The sequence below is a fragment of the Enhydra lutris genome, unplaced genomic scaffold (genome assembly GCF_002288905.1).
Source record: "Enhydra lutris kenyoni isolate GAN:26980312 unplaced genomic scaffold, ASM228890v2 scaffoldscaffold48, whole genome shotgun sequence".
In the NCBI taxonomy this organism is placed as follows: domain Eukaryota; kingdom Metazoa; phylum Chordata; class Mammalia; order Carnivora; family Mustelidae; genus Enhydra; species Enhydra lutris.
Window position 1 is genome coordinate 12,596,158 of NW_019154132.1, and position 21,980 is coordinate 12,618,137.

A 21,980-nucleotide genomic window follows, 5' to 3' on the forward strand; every position below is an offset into this window, starting at 1 on the left:
GATGCTACAGGCATCGTCCTCAGCACTGGGGCCAGTCAGGGAGCGTACAGACCAGGTCCTTGCACTTCAGAGTTTCTGAATCGGTCTTCGGGTTCAATAAACAGTAGAATGTATTAATAGAGGCGAAACACTGTATCACAGGGTGAAGGGAAATACTAGATGCGATATCGGTCTTGTAGAGTCTATGGGTTGATAAATGTTCATGTCTGAGAGAGAGATCTTGGATGTTAAGATTTTTTTTTTAGAAAGAGAGAAACTGCACGTAAATTGGGGGGTGGGTGCGCAGGAAGGGAAAGAGAGAGACGGTGAGGGAGAATCTTCAGTGAGGAGCTGACACGGGACTCGACCTCACAATCCTGAGGTCATGACCCCAGTGGAAATCCGGAGTCTGACGCCCAACTGGCTGAGCCACCCGGTGCCCCTTCAATGTTAAGATCTTAACTGCTGTCTTAAATGCTACGATGATTCAAGAAATATTTAAGGAAAGAAATAAATATGAGAGAGGGGGAGAAAAAAGCCACAGCAGAAGATACCCCTGGAGAAACCAGGGAAGAGGTGTCTTGGAGGAGAGATCAGGACCTCAGCTAAAGGATCTGCAGGCCTGGAAGAGAAACCTCTCCTCCCATGTCAGCCTTCTAATGGTGGAAATAAGTAAGTGCCGTGAAAGCTTGAGCAGTGACAGGCAACCACGAATGATCTGGTTGTGCAAAGAGTCACTTTGTTGCAGGTCTCCCAGGTAGAAGATTTTGAAGACACAAGTGAAATAAACGATAATGGTGTATGTATGAGGGCCTCTGTGTTTGTGGGCATAGCTACGTACAACAGCATCTGGGTGTTACAGTCTGTATTTTCCAAAACTGTTTTTTTTTTTTTTTAATTTACAATGTGCTTATGTGCCTGGTGCAGTTATAAATCCCTGCATGATCTGTATGAGGGAAAGTGAGGAAATGCCCTAAGTTATTTTGGCCTCTTTTCTTCTTCACCAGATCCCATGACAGGTAGCTGTTACCCATCACATATGCTACCAGGTCTTTTGTGAATCCTTCCCCCACTCTCTCCTATGCATTTCAGTCCCGGCTGCCAGGTGCTTGCTCATTCTTCTGCAGGGAGAAAGGAATGGAGTGCGAAGATGGCACCGCGAAAAACCCCCTTAATGCTGAGCATTCCTTGTGCATCAGACGGCAGTATTGTTATCCACGGCACAGCAGGCATCTCACCTCTAGGATTACTATTTCTGTTCGGCACGGAGACACTCTCATGCGCTGAGATTATTATCATATATATGGCTTTTGTGTGCTGTTTACCAAAATAATACTCCTGAAAGAAGATAACTCCTGAGGTTAGTGCTTCTATTTAGTATGCTCCCTGCAGGTCGGAGTACCCAGTCTCTGTGCTTTATGAAGTTCCTTCTGTGGGCTCTGAGAGAGAATTGTTCACACACATCCCTGCAGCGCACATTCTCTTATTCCTTTCAAAAGGCCATTTGTCTTACAAAACGGCAGTGTTCTCTTAGATTCGCCAAAAGTAACTCTGACTTCTTTATTTAAAAGAGCTCTTGTGTTGCCTTTAAAATTCCCTCTGACGAAGTAAGCAATTCGCTAGGAGCCGACCTCATGCACCTGCTAAACATCTAGGCCTCTCTTCCCCACCATAGACTGCAGTCAAGGCCAGGATGCGAATAGTTGAAAATGTACTTTGTTTGCAGATAGCAAAAGTGACTGTGGAAAGGAGAGAACTGACCCCCATTTTGAAACCATTTCTTTAAAAAGAAAAAAAAAAAACCCTTAATTCTAAACACTGTGGAATAAATAGCCTGGTTTGGGAGGATGATTTTAGCCCTCATGTTGATACTTGACTGTTGTTCAGCCTACCTGGTGGACTACCTGACGGTAGGAAGAACTTAATATATATCTGGCAAGGGAATGGGTTGATAAATGTTCATGTCTGAGAGAGAGATATTGAATGTTAAGATTTTTTTTTAGAGAGAGAGAAATTGCATGTGAGTTGGGGGGTGGGTACTCAGGAAGGGAAAGAGAGACGGTGAGGGAGAATCTTCAGCAGGCTCCACGTCCAGTGAGGAACTGACATGGGACTCGATTTCACAACCCCGAGGTCATGACCCCAGTGGAAATCCGGAGTCTGACGCCCAACTGGCTGAGCCACCCAGGTGCCCCTTCAATGTTAAGATCTTAAATGCTATGGAAATGGGAAACTTCACTTTGATGCCACATGCCAGATACTCTTCTTAGGATTACACTACAAATGTCCTTCAACACAGTGACAGCCCTAAAGACTCCATTTTCACAAGTCACATTCCCTTTCATATTTGAGGATCCCTACTGCTAGGTGAGTGAGACTTATGGAAGGGTGCTCTTTTGCAACAAAGCTTTGGGTAGACCCCGAGTCTAAGATTTGAAGCAGAAGGCATGCACTGGTGTCACTTAATCATCAAAATCAAATTTCTTACATGTAGATGCAGCAGGAGTTTTGGACACTTTATTAGGCTTTTCAGTTATATGTTTACTTGTTAACCTTTGAAATGTTGTCAAAAGATAAACGGAGGCATGTTAAAATTTTTAAGAGTCTGCTTGAACAAAAACCAATTTCAAATGGGACAACACCAAACCAGAAATGGTTAGGAGCACTCTGTAACAGAGAACCAGGGACAAGACTTTTATAGAGAAGAGCGGTTAGCAGAGCGAGGACATCATTTGATTGGTGAAAATTTCAAGGGTTGTGTTATTTGAAAAAGCCCAGTTGATGGTTTATGATTGGTTGTTCTTAGGTTTCAATTTCTTAACCTTGAGGCGTTTTAGGCTTGAGTTTGAGTTTGCTTACATAGGCTGCTAAGGCAATAAAACCACCTTTTTCTAAAGGCCTCCTTCAATTAATTCAACAGTATTAACCCTGCAGAAACTTTATAACTATAGAAATTTAAAATGCTATCCCTTGGGGCGCCTGGGTGGCTCAGTCAGTTAAGCATTTGCCTTCAGTTCAGTCATGATCCCAGTGTCCTGGGACTGAGTCCTGTATTAAGCTCCCTTCTCAGCGGGGACACTGCTTCTCTCTCTCCCTCTGTCTCTCCCCCTGCTAATGCTCGATCTCTCTCTCTCTCTCTTTCAAATAAATAAATAAAATCTTTTTTAAAAAATGCTATCACCCAGAGCACTTCGTGGCTCAGTTGGTTAATTGTCCAACTCCTCATCTCAACTCAGGTCTTGATCTCAGGGTCATGGGTTCAAGCTTCACAGTGGGCTCCATGCTGGATCTGGAGCCTGCTTAAAATATTTTAAAAAAATTAAAATAAATATTATCACCTTAATCCAATTATGAATGCTCTTTTTGCCTATTTCTCTTTGGCCTTCTTTCCATAGCCTTGGAGAATTTGGGATAATTCCAGTTATAGTTTAAGGACCACTCAGCAACCTGCCTTTTTTTTTTTTTTTTAAGATAATGTTCTATCATAAACATTTTTTAAAATTTAATTTATTTTTTTAAATTAACATATAATGTATTATTAGCCCCAGGGGTACAGGTCTGTGAATTGCCAGGTTTACACACTTCACAGCACTCACCATAGCACATACCCTTCCCAATGTCCATAACCCAACCACCCTCTCCCTTCCCCCTCCCCCCAGCAACCCTCAGTTTGTTTTGTGAGATTAAGAGTCTCTTATGGTTTATCATAAACATTTTAAGTTGCTGCATAGTCTTTACACTTGTTGGTAATTCTACAACCTGTATAATGACATTCGATAATGTCCCTTTTAATGTCAGTATTCTGGGGGGCCCCTGGTTGGCTCAGTTGGTTAGGCTTAGTGTCTTCCATTGGCTTAAGTCATGATCACAGAGTCCCCAGATAGAGCCCTGCAGGATTGAGCCCTGTGTAGGGCTCCCTGCTTAACAGAGAGTCCACTTCTCCCTCTGCCCCTCCCACCTCCCCCGCCCCCACTCATGCTCTCTCTCTCTCTCTCAAATAAATAACTAAAATCTTTAAAAAAATTTTAGAAAACAAACAAAACAACAGCAACAACCATCAGTGCTCTGTGTTTGTGTGTGTTAGCAGGTATAGATCAATGGAGCACTCTGAATTGATCATATATACAAATATATTGACAGGTACAGAGAGATATGAATAAATTATAGCCCCTCAATTACTTGTAAATCAAACACTCAGCAGCTTCATCTTATGACAAAGTAGATGATTAAAAAACCAAGATGAGAACAAACCAGAAAGATTTTTCAGTAGCCAAGCCAGATGACACAAAGGTCTTCAATCTTCATCAGATTAAGTACTTTATCGTTCTCATTGAGAACCTATTACTCTTATTTCCCATGCAATTCTAACACACTCGGTTATTGGTATTGATGTTGGTATTAATACTGATATTGATAATGGAAAGGACCTATTAGCCCAGAAAGAAGCAGTAAAAATATGAAAACAGCTGTAAAACTTATCTCAATGAGAGCAGCCATCTAAGACCATCTAGTAAGAAAGAAAAAATTATAAAATGCATCTCAAGATATTTCAGTGGTACAATATTCCAGTAATAAACTATTTTAAAAGTGTTGCTTTATATTAAGGAGACTCTGTTTCCAAATGCAGGGAAATAGCCAATATGTTTGGTGATATTTCCACCCAAAATTGATTTTTAAAAAACCGAAGAGAGGGTTTAAAGGAGCAAAACAACATTCCTCAAAATTTACCCCTTTAAAGCCATTTATTCCTCAATGATACCATTTGATGGAGGTTATAAAAGTATTTGCAATTTCCTACATACTATTTTTTATTGAGACTCTGATGTACCTTCTTACCCTGACACGGTGAGGCGGGTATTTCCTGGGAAAGACAACAGCTGATCATTGCGTGGTGTTAATATATATGCGTGATACACATAAGGAATAACAGTATAATAAATGATCCATAATAGGACAGTATTACCCTTGCAATAGTGCACCTGGATTTTTGTGAACCCACCCACAACTTTAGGCTGGATCAGTAGCACATATGGGTTATAAACAGAATCGAGTTAACCAACCACATGGAGACTAGGCCTATGTGTTCACATCTCAACCTTTAATTCTCAGAAATAATCACCTACAGACAGAAGATCAAGCCATGCCCATTTTTTCTGTTTATAGTCTTACCAATATACCTATATGTACGTATGTGTATTTTAAATATGTAAGATTTTACACAGACACAAATAGACATAAGGTCAGTTGTTTCATGTTTCTTTCTTCCCACTATTGTCTTTTCTCAAGCTCCTTTAGGCTCCACTGGACTGGATCAAGGCACCAATTCATTTCTATTAAAAATCCAGTGCAACTGGTGGAGACATTTATTTGGAAATTTTATAGCAGTTCACTTAGAAAGGAGGGTGGTAGTGGAGTTTGATAAAGGGTTTCTCAAGACAATAGATTTGCAACATGCCTGAGGACTAACTCACTTTAAATGACATTTAATAGCTCCTATTGCACATCCTGATAAACATTTCAGTGTAACTGATCCCTTTGAAAACAAGACATGGGAACTTGAGCAGACACGAGGAAAATAGCTAGGTTTCTGGTTCTGAACTTATTTTCAAATGGCTTTCTGCAGTCAGAGAACACTAAATAAACCCCCCTGAGAAATGCATATCAATTTAAAGGAAGCAAATCTTTTTCATTTTTTTTTTCCTTTTTTAAAGAAAGTGCTGTAGAATTCTGGATTAACAGCTGAAAAATCAAAAGGCATTCATGAGCGCCACTAAAATGCCCAGGAAATGGAGACTTTTTTTTTCTTTTTTTACTTTTCTCAAAGCACATTTAATCTGACCGCCTCTAATTATCAATGATTATTCTATCTAGGATTTCAAAGACAGGCAATATTCTTCCTTACTACAATTCAAATGACTTTGCAAACGGTGCCTTGTTCACTCTGCACAATGCAACAACCTACAATAGTTGAGGTGGATCCCACTCCTCCCTAGCAGGAGTCCCCCAGGGTGTTAGATGCTAGTTTCTAGGTTTATGAGCAATAAAGACACTCCCTGGGGGTGTGTGAGAGAATGAACCAATTAGGAAAACCTCACCCCTCCTTGGGATTTCAGAAGACTTGGCAAAAGAGCCACTATGTACTTAGGTTTCGGTGTGATGCGGGCCTAGTAGGTGTTCAAGTCAACCAGTCCTATAGGCACCTCCCTGTAAGAGCATTTGCACCTGCTGGGAAGGGGAGGGGCCCTGAGCTGGAGGAGCAGTGGGGTAAAGAAGATGATGGGTGGTCTGCGACCCCTCATGGAGACAGCCCACAGGCAAAGCCCAGTGGAGATATGGATTTTGAGTCTGATCCGAAGAGAAAGAATGTAATCAACAGCACCCATCATCACAGCTGGCAGATTATAGACTGTGAGCATGAGGGAGAGGTAGTCTTTGGACTTCTAGAAAGAACAGGGGGTTGCTTAGGCAAAGGCCAGGACTCCAGGTGAGCAGGAAGGGCAGAAGCCCACGGGATTTGAGATTTTGCTATTGCTGAGACCCCAGTGCCCTGCCAGAGCCAGTGAGGCCTGGGAGAGTTCAGACAGCACCAGCTATGACACCAACACTTATGTTCATAAATATAGTCATGGTATTTAACAGCTTCCCTGTCCTCAGATTACCAAAATAATGGCAAAAAAAAAAAGTCTTCCCTCTTCTGTCCCTAGGACTCCTATGAATATTTGAAATCCAAAACAAAAATATTCAGTTCTTGGCCACAAAATTACATTAAGAAGTTGAAGTTTCCAGAAAACAAATACATGTATATTTCTTGAAATTAATGGTATCGAGTGTTTCATCCCTGAGATGTCCCTGGTGACTTCTTTCTATAAAAATAAGTGACTGCTTTTTCCTGGACTGGCCTTGAGATCTAGGGAGCATCATGTCTTCTGTGTCCCTTGTCCCAGGATGTCAGGGGATTTGACTGCCAGGGCTGGAAGTAGGAGTGTCGAGGATTCATTTTGCCTTTTGCTTCACTCAAATTTTACTTCTTCATCTCTACTGCCCCTTCTTATCCCCATGCCTGCCCCACACTGGATCTCCTTCCTCCTTCTCAACTTCAGGAAGCTACTAGAATAATGTGCTTCTTCCTCTGCATTCACTGCAGCTACTGCTGACAGATGCTTGCACTTTTTCCCACCAAATTCATATACAGATGCAAAATTCTTCCCAACCTGTGCTGCTGGCAGCCACCACTGGTAAATCAACTTTGCATACACAATGAACTAAATTTGCCATTCCTCCTATATGACATTGCCTGGAGAAGAGAAACTTACTTCATCACTTGTCCTTCCTTTAGCAGAAAATCTCTTTCTACCTTATTTGAATTGCCCAGGGACCTAGAGCTTTATTCAGCATCTGCATTAGTTTCCATGAGCTGCTATAACAAAATACCAAAAACTGAGTGACTTAAAACAATAGAAATTTATTGTCTCATAGTTCGGGAGGCTGGAAGTCTGAAGTGAAGCTGTCAGCAGGACTGTGATCTCTCTGACACCTGTGAGGGGTTGGGGTGTGACAGGAAGGTCCCTCTTTGCCTCTTCCAGCTAGTAAATTATTTGCCAGCAATCCTTGACATTCCTTGGCCTGTAGATACATCACTGTAGCACATGGTGACTTTCCACATCACTGAAGCCACATGGTGACTTTCCTTTGTGCCTGTATGGGTCACAATTTTACCTTCTTATAAGGATACCAGCCGCGGCACCTGGGTGGCTCAGTGGATTAAAGCCTCTGCCTTCAGCTCAGGTCATGATCACAGGGTCCTGGGATTGAGCCCCACATCGGGCTCTCTGCTCAGTGGGGAGCCTCCTTCCTCCTCTATCTCTCTGCCTGCCTCTCTTCCTACTTGTGATTTCTGTCTGTCAAATAAATAAATAAATAATCTTTAAAAAAAAATAAGGATACCAGTCATATCAGCTTAGGACCCATCCTAAAAACTTCACGTTAAATCCTTAAATCTGCAAAGATCCTATTTCCAAATAAAGTCACGTTCTGAAGAGCTGGAATTTAGGACTTCAACATATCTTTTTTCGTGGTGGCGGGAGCATCATTAAACCCACAATAGTATTCTAGTGCCCTGTTTTCATACATCCATATAGTATAATTCTTCCCAATTTCATGAAAGTTTGTGTGTTCACACATCTAAAACATTCTACCTTACCCAGATTCCAGAAACTGGGATATGATCATCCCACACTCATGCTTAGGCAATAGAGTCATGGGAACATGCTCCTGAATGGACTGATCAATGAGAATACTTACTATGTACCAGGGAGGTGGGTGCTGAGCAGGAGATGAAAAGGGTGTCAGATGAGCTTTGGACTTCAAACAGCCTATCTCAAGAAATGCTTGGGAGATGATGCATAGATGGAGATTTAAATACCAATCTAGGACATTAATAAGATAACACAAGGAAACAAGAGTATCGTTGGGAATAGTGGTGGATTGTAATGGCCTTAGAAGACATTATTGCAAGAAAATACAAGAATACCTAAATCTTGCAATTAGTCAACACCCTGCAAGTTTCCTAAAGAAGACAGATATAAGTAATAACAGTCTATGCAATAAAAATTCCATTTTATCATTAATTAACACATACCCAATAACTCATAATGCAGAGTGGTGGTAAAGATGGGTTGAACTGAGTAGAACTACATTCTTCACATAGCTCTTCTTTGATTTTCCAAATCAGTTCAATAATCTGACAGAGCCCACCTACTTATTCTAAAGCTTTTTGAATTTAAACCCTAAATTTTCTTCAAAAAGGAAAATCGTAAACAATTATGCAGTGCTGTGCTGAATGTTTCCATCACTTGTCCTGCATATCGGAAGCTTCAGTCCCACTGCTTAAGAGCATCATTTATGAGTTCCTTTATGTGGTAATAAGTACTGGGGTCCTAAAGGGAAATTCTCATGAAGCGAATTTAAAGTATCAATGACCCAACTATGTCCAAGCAATGACCCATAGCTGGGGTGAATCATATTCTTCTCACTTCCTCCCACCCTACCCTGTAAAAACAAACATAACTAACAAAAGAAAATAATAAAAATCTCACAAAAGGAAATCAGAAACTCAGAAGAATCTGAACTAGAGGGTATTATGCTAAGCAAAATGAGTCAACCTGAGAAAGACAATTATGTGATCTCACTGCTATCTGGAATTTGAGAAACAAGGCAGAAGATCATAGGGGAATAGAGGAAAAAATGAAACAAGATGAAACCAGAGAGGGATACAAACATAAGAGACTCAATCTCAGGAAACAAACTGAGGGTTGCTGGAGTGGAGAAGGGTGAGAGGGATGGGGTGGTTGGGTGATGGACACTGGGGAGGGTATGTGTTGTGGTGAATGCTATGTATTGTCTAAGACTGATGAATCACAGACCTGTATCCCTGGTGACCTAAGAAAGATATGATATGCAGAACTTCTAGAACTTACTTTTGGAATACAAACTCCTTATCCATCTGAGTTAAAATAGCAACAATCTCTAGAAATCATTGACTCTTGGATCTGAAGAGTACCAAGCGGTAACTAAATGCATCGCCTTGCTTTGATAGCACTGGACATAAAGCATTCTACACAGAGGGGTTGTAACCTCTGTCCTAAAACCTCTAGTCAGGAAATCCTTGGTCTCTGTTAGAAACCTTTTTTATCATATCACAGCCTGAATCATCAATAATTCATCCTTACTTCTAACCAAGTCTTCAGCAATGCACATTGCACAGGACACATATTAAGGACATATATTGAGCACCTACTAAATGTAAAAAACAAAAAACAAAAAGAAAAAAAAAACAGTGCATTTTAGAATATATAAAAAATCAAATAAGAAACAATCTTAGCACTTGAAATGTTTGGTCAGTTGCAAAAATGGCGTATCTATGGCGAGGGTATCACCACTATCCTTGTTCCTTATAGACATTATTAATTTACCGCATTTTACCCCCACTGGTGGACAGAGTTTCAGAATCCTCAACATAACATCTAGGTAGGCAAAAGACATTGATCAAATTTGGTAGAAGAGAGGAGATTGATTTGTTGTTGTTGTTTTTGTTTTTAAGATTTTTTAAAAAATTTATTTATTTGACAGAGCGGGACACAGCAAAAGAGGGAACACAAGCAGGGCGAGTGGGAGAGGGAGAAGCAGGCTTCCCGCTGAGCAGGGAGCCTGATGCATGGCTTGATCCCAGGACCCTGGGATCATAACCTGAGGCAAAGGCAGATGCTTAACTGACTGAGCCACCGAGGTGCCCCAAGGAGACTGATTTGTTAACCATGGTTGGCATATCACCAGGAACAACTCCAGATATGTATATAAGTATATTTTTACAGGCTAAGTAGAGATTCCAATAATGTGCTAAGAGAATGAAAAGAAAGGACAATTTATGCCGAATTGTTGAAGCAGAGAAGGCTTCATGGAGGAGAGAGTATTGAAATAAGGCTTTACAGAATGACTGTGATGTCGGTGGGGGCAAGTTTAGAGCATGAACGTTCCTGACTGGGACAACCCAGGAATAAAGGCACGTCGTGTACATATGTGGGACTCTATGTATTGACAATTCCACATGACCGGGTTCAGGAGTCGATACAAAGTGGGAACAAAAGTGACTTAGAGTCATGTTATTAAAGACCTTCAGTGTCGTAGGAAATTTAATTTTTCTTCTGTGGTAATGGAAGTATGTTGGGAGGGGGAGGTGGGGAGAAAATAACAAATAAATTAATCAATTCCTTTAAAGTAGAACCATAAATACCAGAATTAGCCATTTCTCCAAAGAGCCAGCAAGCATGGGGAGCCTCCAAAATCCACTGAAAGTTTTGTCATGGAAAATGTGTATGTTTCGTTTCATTTCCTCAGATGTAGGGTAGTAGGCCAGGCTAATAGGATATATTTTTGGTTGACCTGCCTGTCTCAGAGGGTATTTGTACCTTGTTAGCATTTTCCTTGTTTCTAGCAAATCCTGGTAGAACGCTTTGTTGTCTACCCAGGGAAGTGTCAGTGTGTGATGGATGGCTTTTGTCCAGGGACTTCCCGAATACCTTATTTTTTGAAATTTGGCTCTGAATCTGAAAATGACACAAGACCAATCTGACATGAGAATGAATGGGAATACAAGCTAGGAATTAATCATTTTGGTTACTTCCTGGCAGAGTGGCTTACAGTCAATTCCTGATTTCTCTTAATTCTAAAGCTGTACAGCCCAGAGCATAGTAAGCCTTGAAATTAATAGTTACAATCAAGAGCTGCTAAACTAGATAAGAGTGTGACCAAAGGCAGTATATATTTTTAATGATGATGGTTTTAAGGGAGACTTCCAGAGGAAAAGCTCAGCTGATCTGAATTCAACTACTGCCCTATCTTCTTGGGTCCCCAGGGAAGGATCTCTTCAGCGCATTAGGTCACTGTCTATTTAATTCCAGAAATTCACTCTTTCTCAAATTATCTAAAGGATAACTGCAGGAACCAAAACAAATCTCTCTTTGTGATCAGCTGCATATACAAGAGCCCTGTGGTTACTGAGAATCCCCCTTCCTGCTGCATCTTACCCTGATGATGACCAGGACTGACTATTGAAATCCTAAATTCCTCCCACTTTGGCTACTTTGCCTCAACCAGTTCTTGGAAGCCCCAGAGAAAGGGCAAGTAATCTGCCCTTAGATTGTATCTCAACAAAACTCTGGTGTTTGCTTGAGAAACAAGCCAGGAGCGCAATGAGCGTTCACTTCTTTGTCAGGACTACAGACCGAGAATGTGCTCTTCTGAGCAATGGGACCAAGAAAAGGACCCTGTGGTATTAATGAAATCTCAGAATCCTTCTCCACTTATGAAAATGGAGGCCTCCTCTTGTTCATTCTCTGTTGAAACTAGAGATTACTCTCTTCGCGGAATATTGTGTTTCAAACAGACTCAAGGAGCCAACTAAGAAAAATATAATTCCCAAACAGAACCTAGAAAGCAATCTCTTGTTCTCAGTAAGTAGCTCTGTGTATGAAGTCAATCAAATGCTGACTTTATTCACAGAATATTTGTATTTATTTTTCCTATTAGCTATTTCTTGCCTGCGGGCCACAATTAGATGGTAATTCATGGCTTAGATAAAAATTAGGTCAAGTGTTATCCAAAGAAAAAGATCTATAAATTATAGTTACAGCACTTAAAACCAAATTAACATAGTTGCATGCTCATTAAAAATATATATATATACTAACATTTTCCCAGGCAGAAATAGTACTCAACTGGTGATAAAAATAATCATGCCAAATCAACTAATAGTATGAGTTTATGGTTTGGGTTTTTTTTTTTAGTATCACCAAAGCCTGTGGCCATATCTTTTAGCCTTTTACCAGGGTTAATGCCTCTCAGGACTAGCTATGATTCTATCACTCTTAAGACATGAGATTCAATCACCCTGCTTCAGCCAAACTCTGTGGACACAAAATAAGGGCTTTCCAGTCACAAGATCTAGGGTTAAGTCCTGAATTCACCATTGATTTACTGCCATCTTGGTCAGATCACTGCAATCATTCAACAGAGAAGTACTGAACGCTTCTTCTACGCCAACTCCTCTTCTAGGCGCTTGGGAGGCCAGGATTAAGAGATACAGCCTGATCTCAACAAATTTTACTGTAGAGTGGCGAAAGAGACAAGCAGTATGAGAGTTGAAATAATGGAGGTTATGGAAGTTGGTACGGAAGGCATACAATGAGTTTAGGAAAGGACTGGAAAGACTTTTAAAAGGGACCTTACAGTAATATTGATGAATTTTCTAAGTCTGCATGTAACTCTTCTCATTACAGAAATTCTCTTTGGTCAGGGTCCCAGTGCCTATGAGGCTTGGGGAGGCCAACACATGGCTGATCATATCCTGAGAAGGCTGAAGTATAAACATCACAAAACCTGTTAATCTACAGGTACATATATAAATTCCCAGGGGATTGGATAATCACAACTGAAGCCTTACTTCCTCATCTGTCAACAGGGTAATAATGATAATATCAATATGTTCCTTAGATACTTTATAAGTATGTGGCTAAGTTTGGAGATCCAAGTTCAGGTATCAAAGTACCCCGCCATCGAGTATTGAAACCACTGAGTTCTAAGTGCTTTACATGCATTCTTTTATGGAGTCCTTCATCTGCATTAGGATGTAAATATTACTATGACAATTTAATCAAAGAGGAAACTGAGATTCAGAGAACCTAAATAACTCATTCAAGATCACACAACTAATAAGTCTCCCAGCCAACATTTGAATCTGGCTTATTCTAAAACCTGTGGTGTTAGACTCCAAGTTGACAAATTCCTATGAAATAATAAAAAAAAAATCTGCAAGAACTTTAGCAAATGGAAACACCTTCACAAGAATGATTTAATAAGATGTGACAAGAAACAAGAGGTAGATAATGAAAATAATTTCTGGTTTTAGACTTTACCATCACAAGTTACTGGATTTTTTTTTTTTTTTTTTGCCACCTACACATACTTGTTGCCTATTGAAATACATAGCACTTGGTATATAACCATGAAGGAACTGTTCCCAAGCTACTCTATATCAGTGAATGATACTTACAACCAGTGTGTGTATGACATATGCATTACAAATATAGGAATTTATAGCTTTTCCTTCCTGTTCTATACTTATCAGTAAGTCTTTGCCATGGCTTGTATATTTCAAGTGTATTTCAGGAATTCCATATTATACTAGTGATGTGTACTAAATGATGCTTAAATTTAATACTATGGTGGATTTTATGTGGACAGAAGTCCAAAGGCATTGAGAAAAGATCGCAATCTAGGAGTTTTTGGTGTATTCTGTTTGTTTGTTTAACAGTTTGTTTACAGCAGCAGCAAATATATACTTCAAGACCCCCATGTGCAAAGTTTAGTATTGGGGAAAAAGGCTATGAGTTAGACTGTCAGCCGAGGGGCCTGCTTTTCCCATGAATGCTAACTGAGCTCTCCCCTTGGTTATGGGTGGTGCCTCATTAACCATATCTTTGTACCCTTGCCCAGAACCAATATGTTCACCATCATTAACCAATGTGGACTCTAATACATAAGGACAACAGATGTTAATTCCCAATGCACAAGAAATTCTCCATAGAGAACCTTTTAAATGTTGCTGGTATTACTAGACACAGGGATTTTAGGGCTAGGAGGCTCCAACATCCACAGGGCACCACTGGGTTTTCTGTAAGAATTCTCAACTGTGGGTTCAAAATGGCATCTTAAGTGCACCATTGTTCCAAGGTTATGATGTAAGGATTGCTTGACAATTACAAGATTAATTGCTAGTGTATGACATCAACTGTACCACTTTTGTTGGGCAAGGAAGGCAGCATTATAAAGTAGATTTACAGTTTTAGACCACTTTCAGACTGTCGTTACCCTGAGCATGTGGTCCACAGACAGAATGCCATTGCAGGGCTGTGCCTTTCCTCCCCAGACATCGCACACGCTCTTGATATGCTGGTGACTGAAAGCTATTTCCTCAATAAATTAGAAACAAATTTTCAAAATGTAAACATTTTTGTTTGTGTGGGCATTTAAAAATAAAGTCAGTGGACACAACCCCTTCTCACATTGAACCTCTTGAGCTTTAAAGGACTTGCCTGATAGGCAAATGTCATGACTCTGATTTCTTAAAGAGAAAGTTCCCCTGAAGAGGCTGAAAAATGGTCACCCGGCTCTCCTGTTCAGAAGACGAAAGGCAGCATGTGTTAGGGTCTGCAAATCTGCATCTCACTGAGACTACACGCAGGTCCTGTTAAACACATGCAGATAATAACAGCAATGCCCAGTCTTCCCTTGGCTAGGACAGTTAATACAAAAAGCTCCATTTGAAACGCGCATGTTAACCGTATGTTCTAATGAAATATATATTAAGTTGAAAAGAAGAAAGAGAAGCTGAGCAAACACTTTCAGCAGGGACTTCTCATCATTGCACTGTTATAGACAAAGGGGTTATCTGCTGCAAGAGGAGTAAGCATATTGGAAGAGCATAGGAGCTCTGTGTTCTATGCAAAGGATGGGCTCTTTGTTTTACTCATGTCAGCTATGAAAATCCAGTTTACACCAGTTTTTCTTCTTGGTCGTTTTCTTTACCGTTTCTTTAAACCCATAATTAGTCATACTGTCCAGTCTACAAATGATAAGTGGGAGATCTAACCTCATCATTTCTGGCAAGCTAGAAGTCAGATGCACATTTTGAACAGAGCCCAACACTGGCCCTACACCACAAAAGCTAATTTTGATTATATCAGACTTAATTAACATTTGAAATAAATAGATAGTATGTACCTATAAACACATATTTGTAAATATACATGAACGCGTATGTATATATATATATACTTTACATAAACTTTATACATACATACATACATAGTACTTGACACTAATATATATACTGTTATATAACATGTACTAATATATAATATAGTATATAATATATTGTATTGATAAATATATAAATAAATAAATTTAATATATGATTTATATACTAATATATAATACAGTGTATAATATATTGTATAGGTAAATATATAAATAAATGTAAATAAATATATTTAATATATGGTTTATAGATAATATATATTTATATTATGAATTATTATATAGTTATATTATCTATAAATTGTTACACATATTAGATATTTATATATATAAAATATACATACATAAATCTTGGTAAAGTGTTATATCAAGAATTATTTATATGTTGGTGGAGGTGAAGGCGAGAGGAATTGACAGGTCAATCAGATATAGTGGCATCATAGCCAGGTCAGCTGGAAAGCACTAGAACAGGGAGAATATAAGGAAAGAGGAAATGCATCTCTGCTGTCCTTATCAAGGTCACTAGCACAGACGGAGTAACGATACTTATCACAGTCGTGCTTACTGTTGCAGAGCCATAGCTCCTCATTCCAAGATGGAAGCAGAGTGGTCGGTGTCTTCTTATCATTCCTTTGGCTGTTGAGAAGTCCAGACCAACACGTCTGCTGAATTACCACACACCACAAGGTCATGATGCACTCAGCAGGGTTGAGAAAAAGGAAGAAAGGAAATTGAAAAGGTTTCACTCTGTTTGATATGCCTGAACAATTGAGGGACTTCTAGGGATCAAGAATATCTCTGTGTGCTTTCCATTACCAGCTAATCAGAGCAAGCTGGGATAGAAATGAACTCATACCTAGCAGTGGCCAGGAGAGCCTGGTGTACTTGGAATGACTGTGTTGTAGTGGACAGAACAATGGTCTCTGCTTTGGAAGACATGGATTCCATCCTTACCAGCTGTGTCCCTGAGCAAGGCATATCAAATTCCAGAACCCCAACTTTTCTCCATTAAATGGGCACTCTTAATAAGCCATGAAAGGGTTTGCTTGAACTCTAAAGTTTGAAAATTACAGCATCATTTATTAACCAATAGTGTTGATAGAGAAGTTATGAAGTTGGAATGTTTATTGTATATATTAGTCATCTTGGACTGCTATAAAATACCATAAACTGGGTGGCTTAAACAGCAGACATGTATTTCTCACAGTTCTAGAGGCTGGGAAGTCCAAGATCAAGGTGCCTACAGGTTTAATTCCTGGTGAGAGCTCTCTTCTTGGTGTGCAGATGGCCACCTTCTTGGTGTGTCTTCACATGATGGATAGAAAGATCTCTGGCCTTTCCTCTCCTTATAAGTCATGAAGCCCATCATAAGAGTCCTATCCTTATGATCTCATCTAAACCTGGTTACCTCCCATAATAGTCCCCTCAAACATCATCACACTGGGGTTAGGGCTTCTATGAATTTTGGAGGGATACAAACATTGAGTCCATAACACTGAAATAATTAGATAACCAGTTAACCATTGTTTTATTAACCCAAAAGATAAAAGGTAATGATTGGAGATTATGAAATGTCTGGAATGAGTTCTTCCCATTTGAAGGCCCAGAGCCCCAAGCAGGATCTGACCACAGAAAGACAGCCAGGTAGGGCATCCTTAGGAAATAAGGGTGTCTTTTATATGATGTTTAGAAAGTCAGGTTTGAATAATCACTGTTTCATCTTATAATATAAAATGATCATTGATTTGGTGTTTGCCCTCTTCACAAAATGTATTTATGTTTCCCAAGCTTTTAAAATAATAGAATATCTTCAATGTGACATTAAAATTAACACAAAGCTCAGCTGACTGTGCAGAATTGCAGGGACAGTCACGTGTTGAGTGGCAGTTCAAGGAAGGTGGCTTCAGTAGCAATTCATGATGTATAAGACTCATTGTAGCAAACCTAGGCAAGGTAAGTGGGGAGCAGAGAAGACAGCACTGAGTTTCATGCATGATGCTAAGGTGTCATGAATTTAGTACCATGTGAAATATTTTCTGTTGATGGTGATATCCAAGATTCTTACTTGTCTGCCCTTGACATAGAGCAGTAATGTAAAAGGTAGCCTCAATGCCTGAACTCTTTGGGTGTCTTAAACCTGAGTTTCTATCTCAAGTAAGGAAGATAGAGTTTGGGTACATTAATTTACTGTTTCTCAAATGTTTGCTGCATGTCTGAGAGAGTTCCATCTCTGGATTATGTGATTCAGTTGGTCTGGGGTGGAACCTGAGAATTTGTCCCACAAGTTCCCGGTGATTTCAATGCTGCTAGTGCGAAAGGGTGGTGTTCTTTCAAACTCCATGTAATTAAGAATGGAATTACCTCAACACTGAGTCTTCCCTTCTAAGAAATTGTCCCTTCAGCTAATTTGTCTTTTGGAAAGATCAGAAGAAAACTCAAGAGATAAACATGGAGAGCTCCACAGACTAGCATGTAGGACTTGGTTTCGATTAAGGGTTTCCTCAGTAGCTTAAAGGATTTCAGATTTGATTTCTATAGCTCAGCATTTTATAATCAACTGCCTTCTTTGTTCTTGATTTTCTGCTTTGTGTCATTGATTGAATATTCTTCCTCTCTATCTACACAACTGAATTTGGTGTATTAGTGCCGTCGTGTTAGTGCTACCTAGGGGTATGAAGTAGGGGGAGAATTGGTAGAAGGTCAAGTGAACAGTGCAGCCCAGTTTGCCCAGGTGCTGGTCCAAGCTTTTAAAACTGAAAGTTCCCTCATTCTAGCAAAATCCTCAGCCTGGGCAAACCAGGAGAGTTTGTCACTCACTCTAGCAGAAGGACAGCTTGCCAATGACTTTGGGGGAAGGGTGGAGAAAGAGAAGGATAATGACTACTGATCGTGTCATTCATACACTGCTGCTTCAGGATGGTGAAATCCTTTGACAGTGATGGTATCATGAGAGCAGGAAAATATCTTTCAATACTTAGGAGTTGATTTGGCAAATATAGTAAGTTCAAACCTGCTGTTCATACCTATCTGGTGGGAGGGTAGTGTTGAAATACCGTATAACTGCATCATGGGTCCACATATATGAGATAAACTCTCCTCACCAAGCCCTTTTCATGTTCAGTTGCCCATTCTATTCACTCACTCTGCTGGGCACCTTTTGTACACTTTTCCCATAGGCACTGTGCTAATTGCTCTGTAGTCAGAAGCTGTCCTAAAGGTCATTATGGAAGCTTCTTCATTATCTGCTTATCAGTGCTATTCAAATACTATATTTTGCAAAGCTATAAAATTAAAGGTTTTAACTTCTTGATTTTTCAGGGCAGTCCCACTTCCAGAGGGTTTGTTACATTGTCCTAGCAAGTATCCTTGGCCTCATTGGGTTTTGTGGATGAATTTTTGGCTTGCGAAGTTTGATGTTATATATTCTTTCAGCTGTAAAGCCTTATAATTCTGTCCCCCGCAAAATACAAATGACCCAAAATCAAGTTCAGTGGGAGAACCTGAATGTTTGGTCCTTTCTTTTCTCTAAGAAAGGCACTCCCCTCCAACAGGAACAGCTGAAGAGGACTCCGAGTTCCTCTCTTTCTGACTCAAAGAAGGATACAGGAAGGAGAAACACAACTCTTTCAATTATGTCTTACACCATCTGTGAATAAGCATGGTACCCAGCAATTCTCAGCCTAAGCAACAGTTTTGGGGATGAACCATTATGATAAACAATATCAAAGAGTTTATACTTTCACTTTCCCTAAGTAATTCAAGCTGATGGTAGTGTTTGTGATTGCAGACTTAAAGCTTCTCACTTCCTCTCATCCAGAACAAATGGTACATCAAGTGAGCAGATTTCCCGTGTTATAGAACCCAAGATTTTCCTGGTAAAGGAAAGAAGTTAGACAAATATTTTGGTTGTATTTTAAACTTCTTCACTCTCAGGCTGTCTTAACCTCTTCTCTCTGTCCACTCCTCCATCTACAGCCTGAGTGAAGGATTGGTTCCTTACATGGGGTGCCTGGGTGGCTCACTTGGTTAACCCTCTGACTTGATTTCAACTCAGGTCATGACCTCAGGATTGTGAGATTGAACCGCATGTTGGGCTCTGTGCTCAATGGGGAGTGTCTCCCTCTGCCTCTCTCCTCCATTGCACGTGCACACACACACACACACACACACACACACTGTCTCAAATAAATAAATTAATCTTTAAAAAAAAAAAAAAAAAGGACTTGTACCTTATATCCCTGAAAGTCTCTCATTGCTTCCTCTCTCCCTAAAAGAGAATGGAAAAGTTTCAAGAATTCTCCCCCTACAGCCCAGCACTGCAATTCTTTATGTCAGAAAGAACTGGTGCCTAAAAAGCTCAGCCTGCACAATCCTCTTTCCTCCCACACACATGCCAGTTTTTGCAGGTTGAGATGGGGTAATTGAGAAGGCGTATTCAGAATGTTCCATTTATGTTCCCAAAGGTTAAGGAGCCTCCGCAGGTCGCCTGACTTCCCTGTGCAAATAAAACATTATGCAAGTTGTCTTGCTGAAAAGAGACTCAGTGTTTCTGTGGCAGAAAAGAAACACCAACAATAGATGGGAGGTGTTTTCTGCAGAGTCGTATGCTGGGGCTAAGAGGTCCGTAGGTGCCAAACTAGTCTTTCTGTGTTTTACTGCTGTTGAACTAAAATAAAGCTTTCAAATGAAACACATGGTCCCTTATGGGTTAGTGGGCTAGAGTCCCACTTTGCAAAATGCTTTCATTTCTCCTCCTGTTGTGTTCACTAAGCCTTGAGCTTAGCTAATGGTTAGGAACTGGTGGTGGAGAGAGAGAAGGAGACAGAGAAGAGTGAAAAAAAAAAGAAAGGTATAGAGACAGAGAGAAGAAGATAAACACACAGAGAGAGATAGAAAAAGGGAGAGACAAAGAACTGGATACAAATGTCCTCTCTTCTGGGGACAACGCATGACCTCTATGGGGACAGCCTTCCCAGGCAGACTATTCATGTTATAAATCTGAAAGCAGCTCAGAACCTGTAAGTAAGTAACAGGCTGGAGAATCACGGAATTTAAGGGGGTGGCAAGTAGTCTAGTTAAACCACCAGCCTTTACAGATGAAATGAGAGGAGAATCCAGAAGAGAATGCACAGCTTCTCTGAGCTCGCATAGTTAATTATCAACAGTGTAATTTTAAGACTGCTAAGCTGCTTCAGGCACTAGTGAAAACAAACAGCTATGCCCCCAGCAAAGTGGGTGTTGCAGCATATTCGGACAAGAGTCTTTTTTGACCACTACCCTGGTCATTTGTACGGCTGGTGCTCTGGTCTATTCTGTTCCAAGGTCAGGACCCAAATCCAGGTCATGTGACCCCATGCAGCTCTCTGACCGGAACGGCAGTTTATACCTCTTCTATCTGCTATAGTCTTCAGTGCCTGCTGCTTCAAGGGGCCAGAGGAGCACCACACCTCACTGGGTTCATTGCAAACTGGAAATCATAGCACCTAGCTGGTCAGATTCTTTTTTTTTTTTTTTTTTTAAAGATTTAATTTATTTATTTGAGAGGAAGAGAGAGAGAGAGCAGGAGCTGGGAGGAGAGGAACAAGCCGGCTTGATCCCAGGACCCTGGGATCATGACCTGAGCTGAAGGCAGACCCTTAACAGATTAACCCCCACCCAGGCACCCATGGTGAGATTCTTTTCAAGGATTAAATATAAAGTCATTTAGCCGATACTTGGTGAGCCCTTCCTATTTGCCACACTCTCTCAAGGGCTTAATGTGTATTAATTCATTTCCCCTCATAGTTACAATAATGATTTCAATTCATTTACTGACCCACTTCACAGGTGAAGAGATTGAGGTTCAGATAGGGCAACTGACTGGTCCCGGATATTAATTAATTCAGTATTTAACAAATTACTTTAAATAGAAGATTTAGAATTTTGACTCCAGCAACCTGACCTGAGAAACCCAGTCCATTATCACAGCCCTATTCCAACACATGGCATATAGCAGCTCTTTATGAAATACAAATTCTTTTCCATTATCAATTATAAGAATTTCGGAGCCATAGTGACCTGGATTGCAAGATAGGGAGAGAGAGATCTACAGGTTGGGGTGTTGTTGTTGTTGTTTTCCTTCCTTTTGTCTCCTGTTAAATTTAAGTCAATTTTTGGAGGAAGGAAGGAAGGAATGGGGAAGGAAAGTCCACTATTCATATGTGTAAAGCTATGGGATAGTCTGAGACAAGTATGGGACGTGGCCTCTTTATTTCCAGAGGAGCATTGCCACACAACCACACTAATTAATGGTCTCATCTCAACTCATATATTTGGTGAGAATTAGAAGTTCAGATACTGACCAGTGTGTGGGAGGACCCCTCTAACACCATCGCTCTGTGTTTCCTTAAGGAATGATAACTGTCTCTCTCTCTGGTTTTGGGTTTTTGTTTTTTTGTTTTATTTTGGCTTGGTTTGGTTTGTTTGTTTGTTTGTTTGTTTTTTGGCTTGTCTTTCATTATCCTATCTGAACCTATACTCTAAAGATGGATTCTCTACGAAAAGACACCTCTGAAGATGTCAAATTCAGTAGAGAAGTGGAGGAGAGAACATGAGAAGCAAGGAGAGGGTAGGAGACATGCTACAGTCTA

General features: G+C 40.2%; 1 protein-coding gene across 1 annotated transcript in view; it reads left to right on the forward strand.

Moving 5' to 3' along the window:
- Positions 1-21,980, forward strand: part of LOC111156742 (phosphatase and actin regulator 1) — a 552,659-nt gene that overhangs the window by 137,482 nt on the left and 393,197 nt on the right. The window lies entirely within an intron of this gene.